The 12,463-nt window shown below is 45.0% G+C and overlaps 1 protein-coding gene across 1 annotated transcript in view; it reads left to right on the top strand.

Moving 5' to 3' along the window:
* LOC145342627 (netrin receptor UNC5C-like) overlaps window positions 1-12,463 on the top strand; it is a 237,916-nt gene that overhangs the window by 35,438 nt on the left and 190,015 nt on the right. The gene's annotated exons all lie outside the window — the stretch shown is intronic.

Raw genomic sequence — 12,463 nt, 5'->3', positions numbered from 1 at the left:
TTTATTGTGCTCCCTTTGGATTGAAGAAATGCTTCCCAACTTCACTTAGCTCGGAATTCAAGGTTATATATTCTAGACCTAGACTCGCCCACCAGCAGAAATAAAAATCATTTTAATCTACAGAAAACTCCAGAAAATCTCAGCTGGTTTGACAGCATATGTTGAGCGAGAATAAAGCCAACACGAGTCCAGTCCAAAGATGCGTAGTTTGGTAGACTGGCCACGATAAGTTGCCCCTTAATAAAGTAAAGTTTGTATATTAGTCACAAGTCTTCCATTAATACTGCAATGAAGTTACTGTGAAATCCCCATAGTCGCCACAGTCCGGTGCTTGTTTGGTCAATGCATCTATCAAGCACGCCTTTCAGAATGTGGGAGGAAAGTAAATCTGGTCCTGTGTAAGGAGGTGGGAATAAATAATGATCTTGCAGTTAGGGATCCTTTTGGAAGAAGCGATCACAGTATGGTTGAATTTAAAATACAGATGGAGCGAGAGAAGGTAAAATCCAATACCAGTGTTTTGTGCTTTAACAAAGGAGACTACAATGGGATGAGGGAGGAGTTGGCTAAGGTAGACTGGGAGCAAAAACTTTATAGTGGGAAATTGGGGAACAGTGGAGGACTTTCAAAGCAATCTTTCACAGTGCTCAGCAAAAGTGTATACCAGTGATAAAGAAGGACTGTAGAAAAAGAGAAAATCAGCCATGGGTATCTAAGGAAATAAAGGAGGGTATCAAATTGAGAGAAAATGCATATGAAGTGGCAAAGATTAGTGAGAACCTAGAGGATTGGGAAATCTTTAAAGGTTAGCAGAAAGCCATGAAAAAAGCTATAAAAAAAAGTAAGATGGATTATGAGAGTAAACTAGTTCAGAATATAGAAACATAGCAAAATTTTCTATAAATATATAAATGCTCTGGCAGAGTGTCAGTACAGATCTGATGGGCCAAATGGCTTCTTTTTGCACGTAGGGATTCAATGATGTTGGTATTCTATCATCCAATCAAGTAGAGAAGAGTTTGTTCACTGCCCAATCAGAGTGTGAAGGTGAGCAATATGATGATGGGCTTGTCAGGCATCCGATGGTGGGACTGTAGGGGTGGGATGTTTGGAGATAGAGAGTCAGGTGATGAAAACTCTAGGAATGCATTCAATAATAAGTTCGCATTGAGTAAAGCATCACAAGTTGGACAGCAGCATTTAGGGTTCCCCATCCTCCAGGATTTGAAAATCAATCTCCAGGATTCTGCTCCGAGCAACCCTGGAGAAAAATCCTTGGGGACATTAAAAATGATTGGATTTTCTTCTTCATTTTCTTTGAACATTTCTCCTAACCAATGTAATGACTTTAATCAGGCAATGGGCAGTACAGCGGCACAGTGGTTAGCGTTGTGGTCTCACAGCACCAAGGACATGGATTTGATTGCTGGCTTGGGTCACTGTCTGTGTGGAGTTTGCACGTTCTCCCTGTGTCTGCGAGAGTTTCCTCCGGGTGCTCAGGTTTCCTCCCACAGTCTGAAAGCTATACTGGTTAGGTTGAGTGACCATGCTAAATTGCCCCTCAGTGTTAGGGGACTAGCTATGATGAATGCCTAGAGTTATGGGGATAGGGCCTGGGTGGGGTTGCGGTTGATGTAGACTCGATGGGCTGAATGGCCTCTTTCTACAATGTAGGTTTCTATGATTCTATGCTATGAATCGAGGTGGGCCTTTTAGAATAGGATCTCCCTGATTAATGGCCAAATTGATGAATCAATCAGGGGACCTCTTGCTTTGTACTTAACCAGGAGTGTCAGTTCCTTTAGGACTCCGAGTGTACACTGCTAACTGAAAGCGCTCTGTATGCTATTGTCAGACTTGTAAATAAAGGGATTTTGGTGAAGGAACTGCTGCCTCCGAGAACTTATTACAACTAAATATGAAAGTATTGAAAATGAAAATATAAGGCTGTTTGACAGACAATCAAACCTTGTTCCAATTGGGTAGTAAGTCTTCTTGCTTTGTAGTTGGCCTAGGAAGTCAGTGCATCACAAGGATGGATGTGTTGGTTGATTATTGGCTGGAGCATAAGGGCAAAATCACATGATGAAACCACCTGGAGTACACTTATTCCCAATTGGCAACCCTAGAAGAATTAGCAAACAAAATTGGGCACAAACTACGTCAGGAGATGGTAGAAGAGATGGCCCAAAGTTTGCTCAAAGAGGTAGGTTTTCGGGAACATCTGAAGAGAATTTAAGAATTTAGGGCAATGATGGTCTGCCTAGGCTAGTGATTGGACCACTAATGTGGCCTTCCTTCACCCCAGTGGGCTGCAAGCTTGAACAGTAAAAAGTCTGACAACAGGTTTCAGTTCAACCGATTTATTTGATAGTAAACTCACAAGCTTTCGAGGTTTCCCTCTTCTTCAGGTGAATGGGGAGTTCTGGCCTCGGACAGAGCATATAAAGCACAGACAGTTTACAGATTACTGATTAGAATGTGAATCTTTACACCTAACCTGCTGTTCAAGTCCTAAAGTGGCCAATAATATGAGTGGAAGGAGCACTGATCACAGGTTACAGAGATGTGTATTGTCTCCAGACAGTACAGTAAGTGAGGTTTTGCAAACCCAGGCAAGTCACAGGGGTTACAGATAGTGCGACGTGAACCCAAGATCCATATCATGCAAGTTTGAAATCAGACTGGTTCACTAACCATGACCTCATGGATAAAATTAAATACATTTAATCCGCACCATACTTTTCAGAACAAGTGATAGGAAATGCTTAGTTAGAGGCAAAATACTGCGCGTGCTGGAATGTGAAACTAAAACACAAAATGCTAGGAAATCTCAGCAGGTCCGACAGCATCTGTGGAGAGAGAATAGAGCCAATGTTTTGAGTCTGGATGGCCCTCCTTCAGAGCTGAGCGAAGGGTGGTCTAGGTTTGAAACGTTGGCTCTATTCTGTCTCCACAGATGCTGTCCGACCTGCTGAGATTTTCCAGCACTTCCTGTTTTTGTTGTTGTGATAGAAAATACTTAATCATTCATGTATTAATGGAGCTGTCCTCAACTGGTTGGATGCAGAGGAAATGGACGGCTCTCACAGTCAATGTTGTGAGCAAACAGCACCCACCTTGCTTTATGTGTGAATCACACCAGTCGGAAAAAAGTTATGCAGATGGAAATGGAATGTTGCAACACTGCCCCTGGGCAATTTAACTAATGTCCTTTCGGGTAGGGTAGAAAAGAATTTACTGTTGACCATGAAGCAATTGTTGTAAAAACCCATCTGGTTCACTGATGTCCTTTAGGGAAGGAAATCTGCCGTCCTTACCTAGTCTGGCCTACATGTGACCCCAAACCCACAGTGATGTGGTTGACTCTCAACTGTTCTCAGGCAACTAGGAATGGGCAATAAATGCTGACCAACCAGCTATGCCCATGCCCCATAAATGAAAACAAAAAAATGTCCCGTGGGCCGCACTCAGAACCCTGATGGGCAGCAAGTTGTTCACCACTGGCTTAGGGCCTAGGGTGCTGGAGGCATGGCTGCCCATGGTGGAGAAATGGAAAATGGGAAAATACCTCGCCATCAACATTTCAAAGTTACAATGGAAAGGTAACAAAGTGCAGATTGTGGCTTCCAACGTACAGCAAAGTGACTGGAGGGTCAGTCTCACATCACAGTGCATTAGTGCAAATATTTACGATGTTACATTGCGATGGGCATTCACAGGGAGCAACAGGCAGTACAACTATCAGTCCGAAAACAATGAAAGCCTTTAGAGCGGAATTGATTTTATCTCTGAGCCCTGGTATTTTCCCTTCACAGAACAGTTCATTCTGCCTGATTGGCAGATCAATGGCGGGTTCGCTGTATAGATTAGAAATGTAAATGTAATGAGGCAGAGAAGAGAACATGAGGTGACAAACTGACGGGAATAAATGCTTGATATGTAAATACCTTCCATTAAATGGGATATTTTGAAAAAAAATCAAAGGATAAATTTTCACCTTTCATCGGCTGACGGGGCACAGCCTATTTGAGAACTCCCGGGCTTTGTAAAGTTCCAGAATGGACAAACTTCTCCACTAGATTCCCACCCGTGTTTAACCAGTTGTCCAGGATGACTCAATCTGGACTGGTGCTGTTAGCCTACCTGAATCTATTATTCGCTGTTGTCACACTATAAGATCGTCAGATAAAGGAGCAAGATTAAGCCATTCAGCCCATCGAGTCTGCTCCATCATTCAATCATGGCTTTCTCAACCCCATTCTCCTGCCAGTGGTTAGCACTGCTGTCTCACAGCTCCAGAGACCTGGGTTCGATTCCCGGCTTGGGTCATTGATTGTGTGGAGTCTGCACGTTCTCTCCTTGTGTCTGCGTGGGTTTCCTCCGGGTTTCCTCCCACAGTCCGAAAGCTGTGTGGATTCGGTTGATTGGCCATGCTAAGTTGCCCCTTAGTGTCCCGGGATGTGTAGGTTAGAAGTATTAGTAGGGTAAATGTGTGGGTTTGCGGGGACAGGGTCTGGGGTAGGATTGTTGTTGGTGCAGACTCGATGGGCCTTCTGCCCTGCAGGGATTCTATAATTCTCACCATTGCCTATAACACTAACCTGCGCAACACTTGACCTGACTCCGTCACTTTCATTTCTCCTTTCTCAGGTCCTCTGATCCACCAAACGCAGACCCCAACCCCTTCACCCTTCCCTCCCTTAACCTCTCCACCTCTCTACTTCTCCCTCCTCTTTTGAAGACACTTCTTAAAACCGACCACTTTGAATAAGCATTTGGTCAATTGTCCTACCTCCTTCAGCCAATACTAGAAAATCTCAGCAGGTTTGACAGCATCTGTGGAGAGAGAACAGAGCCAACGTTTCAAGTTTGGATGACCCTTTGCCATTTTGTCCTATCTCCTTGCCTTGGTGTCAGATGTTGTTTGGCATTGAAAAGTCACAGCTCCTTTGAAGAGGCAATGGCGTAGTGATATTGTCACTGGACTAGTTATCCAGCGACCCAGGGTAATACTCTGTGACCCAGGTTCAAATCCCATCATGGCAGGTGGTGAAATTTTAATTTGATAAACAAAAGTCTAATTATGACCGGGAAACCATTGTCGATTGTTGTTTTTTTAAAAAAAAATCATCTGGTTCACTGATGCCCTTTAGGGGAGCAAATCTACTGTTCTTACCTGGTCTGGCCACCATGTGACTCCAGAGTCACAGCAATGTGGCTCTTAACTGCCGCTCAGTTCAAGGGCATTTTGGGATGGCTGACACCCACATCTCATGAATGAATCTGTCCTGAAGAGGTCTGCATTTCACCAGAATCCATTTTGTCCAGTGACCATTGTAGAAATGTCATTGTTAAAGGTGCAGTCCCTTTCTCTCAATGAGAAATATCAGGCCAGTTTAAACCTTGTATTTATATAGCTCCTTTCACCAGCTCAGGAAGATTCTTCACGTCTTCTCTGAAGCCATCGTTGGAGCTGCAGCACTATGTCATAAATGTGCAATTTAATGTTGTTGCCCTTGTCTTTGCAAAGCAAGCCTTCAATAGTTGTATCGAAGACTGAAAATATTCTTTCAAACTTAACCTTTCGATTTGCATATGAAATATGTCCTCATAAATCTGAATGCACGTCCCAGAAAGTAGCAGAAAATGGGGTTGGAGATATTTCAATCCATTGCATTTCTGTAGCACCTTTCGTAACTCCAGATCCCAAAACACTGACAGCCAACAAAACACATCTGAAGGTCGTTTTAATGTTGACAATGTAGCATTTGTTTTGTGCACAGCAAGATCCCACAGATAGCAACCTGATCGTTCTTTGTATTTTAGTGATGTTGGCTGAGGGATGAAGATTGCCCCGGCACATTCCTTCAAATCAGTGTCTTGTATCTACCGGGGAGGGTAAACAACATTTGATTAAGGGGCGGCACAGTGGCACAGTGGTTAGCAGTGCTGCCTCACAGCGTCAGGCACCTGGGTTTAATTTCGCCCTGGAGTGTGGAGTTTGCATGTTCTCCCCATGTCTGTGTGGGTTTCCTCCAGATGCTCAGGTTTCCTCCTGCATTCCAAAAATGTGTGGGTTAGGTGCATCGGCATTGCCAAATTGTTCCTTGGTGTCCCAAGATGTGTAGATGAGGGGGAATTAGCCATGGTAAATACATGGGGTTAAGGGTGGGAGTTGGCCTGAGTAAGATGCTATTTTGGAGAGTCAGTGCACACTCGAATGGGCCAAATGTTCTCCTTCTGCACTATAGGGATCCTATGGTTCTTGTCCACAAGACAGTGACAGTGCTGCACTCCATCAGCCCAGGTTTAGATCTCAACTTTCTGCATTGCGATTTGAACTCAGAACTGTGTGCTGTAGAGATGGACATGCCATCACTGAACCACATACTCAATCTTAAATCTTCCACATCAAAGCAAAATGACCTTATGTACCTTCCCTTCTACTGCATCTTAAATTATATCGTTATTTTATCATTTAACTCAAGTTTAAAATTATTGGAAAACTCATTGTCTGAAACCAAAAGAGAAAACACTGGAAAATCTCAGCAGGTCAGGCAGCATCTGTAAGGAGAGAAAAGAGCTGATGTTTCGAGTCCAGATGACCCCCTTGTCAAAGCAACTTGATGCAGCCAGACCTGCTGAGATTTTCCAGCTTTTTCTCTTTTGGTTTCAGATTCCAGCATCCGCAGTAATTTGCTTTCATCCTTGCGCATAAACCCTGCACATCTCCCTGCCTCTAATTCTCCAAACAAATCGGGATTCCGTAGTTTTACATATTTGCTCTCCAATTGATAGCAAACTAGAAGGAGATGAGAGAACAAAAGGCAGGGGTTTGGGGGGGTGGGTGGGTGGTGATGCAAACAAGGGAAAAAACCATTAACAAAAACTGAAAAGGATGAGGAATAAATAATTGAGCAGGCTGTTCTCATGTTCTGCTGACATCCACTGTGAATTAATACCCAACCTAGATGCCGGCCATAATGAAATCCCAGTCACTATTAATGAAATGTGATCTGTAAATGACTCACTGAGCTTTTGTGGAGGATTCTGCTGCTCCCACTCCTGCTGAGATATAACCAGAGTGGCAAAAACAGGGCAGCACGGCAGCACAGTGGTTAGCACTGCTGCTTCACAACACCAGAGACCTGGGTTCAATTCCCGGCTTGGATCACTCTCTGCGTGGAGTTTGCACGTTCTCCCCATGTCTGCGTGGGTTTCCTCCCACGGTCAAAAGATGTGTTGGTTAGGTGGATTGGCCATGCTAAATTGCCCCTTAGTGTCAAGGGGGCTCAAAGAACAAAGAACAACCCAGCACGGGAAACAGGCCCTTCGGCCCAACGAGCCCGCGCCGCCGCATCACCCTACACCTATTCCACCCTGCATGTCTACGAATGGGACCCTACTCAGTCAGATTCAGGGAAGAAATAGTGTCAATTTGGTAGAAACCGATTAGCCTAAGAGCATATCTTTGGGGTGTGGGAGGAAACCGGAGCGCCCGGAGGAAACCCACGCATCCACAGGGAGAATGCACAAACTCCCACAGACACAGGCCCAAATCCATGTATCTGCACAGCTAGCAGTGCTAGTCACTGAGCTGTTGCGGCGCCCGTCTATCGGTCCAGGATCAAGCACACACACCGACATGAAGTACTAGGCCACTCCTGGACTTCCAAGAGCAGCCCACGCACGACCCGCCGTGTGCATGCCCCTCGCTTGACACGAGGTGGACCTCCACCTGTGGAATAAAGACAAAAAATATTAATCATACAGCCTGCCCTTCCGGTGTCTCCCGAGGTTTAACCCTACTTAATAGCCCCTACCATATCCCTCCATTCTCGTTTCACTCATGTGCCTATCTAACTGCATCTTAAACGAGTCCAACGTTCCTGCCTCCACCACCCTACTCGGTAGCGCATTCCAGACCCCCACAACTCTCTGCGTAAAGAACCTTCTTCTTACCTCCAAATTATACCTCCCCCCCCTCACCCTTAAGTGATGACCTCTCGTGTTCGTACCCAGTCTAGGGAGCAGTCTCTCACTATTAACTCTATCTATTCCCTTCAGTATCTTATATACCTCTATCATGTCCCCTCTCAATCTCCGTCTTTCCAAGGAGAATAGCCCCAGTCTCTTCAATCTCTCCTCGTAACCCAGTCCCCCCATGCCAGGCAACATCCTGGTAAACCTCCTCTGCACCCTTTCCAGAGACTCCACGTCCTTCCGGTAGTAAGGTGACCAGAACTGGACGCAGTACTCCAAATGTGGTCTAACCAACATTCTGTATAACTGAAGCATTAGACGGCAGCTTTTATACTCTAAGCCCCTTCCTATAAAGGCTAACATCCCATAAGCCTTCCTAACAACGTTCTCCACTTGTGACGCAACCTTCATGGATTTGTGAACCTGCACTCCCAGGTCCCTCTGTACGTCTATACTCCTAATCGGCCTACCTTTTATCACGTAGCTCCTCTCTGCATTATTCCGTCCAAAATGCATCACCTCGCATTTGTCAGGATTAAGTGCCATCTGCCACCTATCTGCCCAATGTAGCAACCTATCTATATCCTGTTGTATCACCTGACAATCCAGTTCCGTACCCGCCAACCCTGCCATCTTGGTGTCATCAGCAAACTTGCTGATCACACCACCTACGCCCGTGGCTCGTTAGGTTAAATGCGTGAGGTTATGGGGATAGGGCCTGGGTGGGATTGTGGTCAGTGCATACTCGATGGGCTGAATGGCCCCCTTCTGCGCTGTAGGTTTCTCTGATCCTACAAAAGCAGGAGTAGGCCTATTGAGCCAGCTCTGACATTCATTCTGATCATCAAATTCAATAACCTGATCCTACCTTCCCCCAGATCCCTCTAGCCCCGAGAGCTATGTCTACTCTCTTGAAGTAGAGATGGTGACGTTGGACTGGGGTAAACACAGCAAGAAGTCTCACAACACCAGGTTTAAGTCCAACCAGTTTATTTGATAGTAATTCCACCAGATTTTGGAAACGGTGTTCCTTTGTCAGGTGTTAGCAGGTTAGCTGCAAAGACTGGCATTCTAATCAGTATTCTGTAAATTATGTGTGCCTTTATATGCCTTTCTCTGATCAGAACCTTCCACACACCTGACAAGGGAACACCGTTTCCAAAAGCTTGTGGGATTACTATCAAATAAACTGGTTGGACTTAAATCTGGTGTTGTGAGACTTCTTACTGTAATTTCTTGAAACCAGACAACATTTTGACCTCAACTACTTTCTGTGGTAGTGAATTCTACATGTTCCCCACTCTCTGGGTGAGGAAATTTCTCCTCGCTTCAGTTCTAAAAGGCTTTACCCCTTATCTTCAAACTATGATCCCTAGTTCTGGACTCCCCCACCATCGGGGACAATTGGAGTTCGTGAAAGATCTTTCTTGCACTAGAATCCACAGATATTTGAAGGGGATAAGAATTCCAGATTACACTGCCCCTTTGTGAGAATACGTGCTTTCCAATATCAACTTGAAGCAGTCTTGCTCCAATTTGAAGATTATACACCTCTTGTTCTGATGGCCCCAGCTGAACATATTTATTCTATCAAATCTCTTCATCATTTTCTAACACTGTGATTAGATATCTGGCAAACTCAAGGCGATATAAGTCTAGTTTATATATATATAGTATCTGCATTTGTAATAAGATAGCAAATACTATTAAGTGACAAATTAATTGAAGTAATTTAACTGATCGGTGAATGCCTGGATTTAGGCATTTAAGAGTAGCTTTTCACTGCCTGTTGAATGCTGATGCATTTAAATGCTCCTTTTAAATTAGACCAAATATGGATACACACATTAGGTGGATTGACCATACTAAATTGCCTCTTAGTGTCCAAGATGTATAGGTTTAGTGGATTAGCAGGGTAAGTATGTAGGGTTACGGGGATAGGGCCTGGATAAAATGTGCTCTGTTGGCGAGTCTTTGCAGGTTCAATGGGCCAAATGGCCTCTTCCTGCATTGCAGAGATTCTAAGGATGAGGTGGGAGAGATTCTCCGGCCCCTCAGCAGCCTATTTTCAGCCAATGGGAGGTCATAGAGTCATAGAGTGTGGAAACAGCCCCATTTGGCCCAACTTGTCCATGCTAAATTTTTTTTAACCATTAAGTTCGTTCCAATTGCCCGCATTTGGGCCATATTCCTCTCTACTCATCTTACCCATGTAAGTGTCTAAATGCTTCTTATGAGACAAAACTGTACCCGCCTCTACTACTACTACCTCTGGCAGCTTGAGAGGTGGCGTGTTATTTGCTAGTGGTGGGATTCTCTGATCCCACTACTGTCAGTGGGAATTCCCATTAACTTCACCCTACACTGATGGGAAACGTGGGGGTGGAATGGTGGTGGTGTGCCGCCGGCGGGTTTGGTGAATCCCACCAAGAATTCCAGCCTATGTGGTTGGAAAGGCCAACTGTAGTCTGTAACACAGTGGCACGCTGGTCAGCATTGCTTCCTCACAGCGCCAGAGATCTGGGTTCGATTCCCAGCTTGGGTCACTGTCTGTATGCAGTCTGCATGTTCTCTCTCTGTGGGTTTTCTCCGGGTGCTCCGGTTTCCTCCCACAGTCTGGAAGGCGTGCTGGTTGGGATGCATTGACCCGAACAGGCACCGGAGTGTGGCGGCTAGGGGAGTTTCACAGTAACTTCATTGCCGTGTTAATGCAAGTCTTACTTGTGACTAATAAATAAACTTTGACTGTGATTTTCCAATATTTGCCTGATTAATATGGAGTGAATGTGAGGGCGCCTTCATTTTTCTCCATCTTGGGCCTTTTGCTAATTTGCATCAGGGACAATGCGGAGCAGTGCGATTTTAAGATGCAGCTGACTGAGGGATTTGAATTCCACTCAGGTCCTGGTTCTGCGAGGGAAATGTCAGTGCGGCCTGCCCATCACTAAAGTTTAGTTTTGAAAGTTGGGGAGAGGTGAAGGGCACCGAAGCTGCCACCTGCTACTCACTTTGTGTCATTCTCTACCTCGCTGTCGTCGCCTGCCATCATTCTGCCGCACTAGAGTTGCTTCAGCGATGGCGCGAGGCCCCTGAGAATAGTCGACTGAAGGTCTAAACTGGGAGAGATGACAGAATGAGAATGCAGTAAAATATGGGGGCATTTAGAAGCCAGACTCTCTCAAAGTTGCAGTGCCTGGTAATTTAAACAGCAAGGTTTGCCTCATGAATGAATTCCTCCTCAATTTAAGAGGCATTGTCACGAAATATTTCGTGTGCAGAGGTTTGCAAGTTGCAGGCATCCAATTTGTACATTTCTGTCTAGTCTCTGTTACACACAGGCTGGAAGTTTAGAGAATAGATTAACACTTTGGGTGGGATTTTCCATTCCCCCCTCCCCCTGTGGCATGTTTTCCAGTGGCAGAAACAGTCTACCATAGGCCACCGGCAGGTTCTTCTGATGTCTATGGTGTTTTGCATGATCCACATGTACTGCCGACAGTATTTTCCAGTCCCGCTGATATCCATATGACTTTTGCTGGACTTGCCTGTCCCACCAACGAGGAACCTGATGTTGGGGGGGATTGCTTTCGGTAGGACTGGAAAATCCCACCATCAGGAAGGGATGGAAGATCTTTTGATTTGATTTATTATTGTCGCATGTATTATCATTACTGTGAAAAGTATTGTTTCTTGCGCGCTATACAGACAAAGCGTACCGCTCATAGAGAAGGAAAGGAGAGAATGCAGAGTGTTGTGCTATAATCATAGCTAGGGTGTAGAGAAAAATCAACTTAATACAAGGTAAGTCCAGTCAAAAGTCTGACAGCAGCAGGGAAGAAGCTGTTCCTGAGTGGGTTGGTACGTGACTTAGACTCCTGTATCTTTGTCCCAACAGAAGAGAGTGGAAGGGAGAATGTCGGGGGTGCGTGGGGTCCTTAATTATGCTGGCTGCTTTGCCGAGGCAGTGGGAAGTGGAGAGAGAATCAATGGATGGGAGGCTGGTTTGCGTGATGGATTGGGCTACGTTCACGAGCTTTTGTAGTTCCTTGCAGTCTTGGGCAGAGCAGGAGCCCATACCAAGCTGTGATACAGCCTGAAAGAATGCTTTCTATGGTGCGTCTGTAAGCTATTGTTGGAAGCTGCAACAGTTAAATTAACATGTTTTAACACAGTATCCGAAAACCTCCAGTCTCGCCCGTGGCCGGGATTATCCAGTGCTGCTGTGGTGATTGGGGTTTGGGCTTCATTCTCACTGGCAGTGGTGATGGGAATGGATGAGATTGGAGAATCCTGCTCTGTGAGTTAGTGAACACTCCTCTTGTTATTCTAATGGCAACCGTCTCTTAATATCTAATAAAGGAAACTTAGAGAAATTCTGCTTTTAAACACAGTGAAAAGAAAAGACATGTGTTTTTATGTGCCTTCCACAAATTTGAGGTGGCCTAAAGCACTTTGCAGCAAATGATGTACTTTTAAA

The sequence above is a fragment of the Carcharhinus amblyrhynchos genome, chromosome 1, assembly GCF_965287045.1.
Source record: "Carcharhinus amblyrhynchos chromosome 1, sCarAmb.v2.hapA, whole genome shotgun sequence".
In the NCBI taxonomy this organism is placed as follows: Eukaryota; Metazoa; Chordata; class Chondrichthyes; order Carcharhiniformes; family Carcharhinidae; genus Carcharhinus; species Carcharhinus amblyrhynchos.
This window is presented reverse-complemented; position numbering and strand designations above follow the sequence as displayed.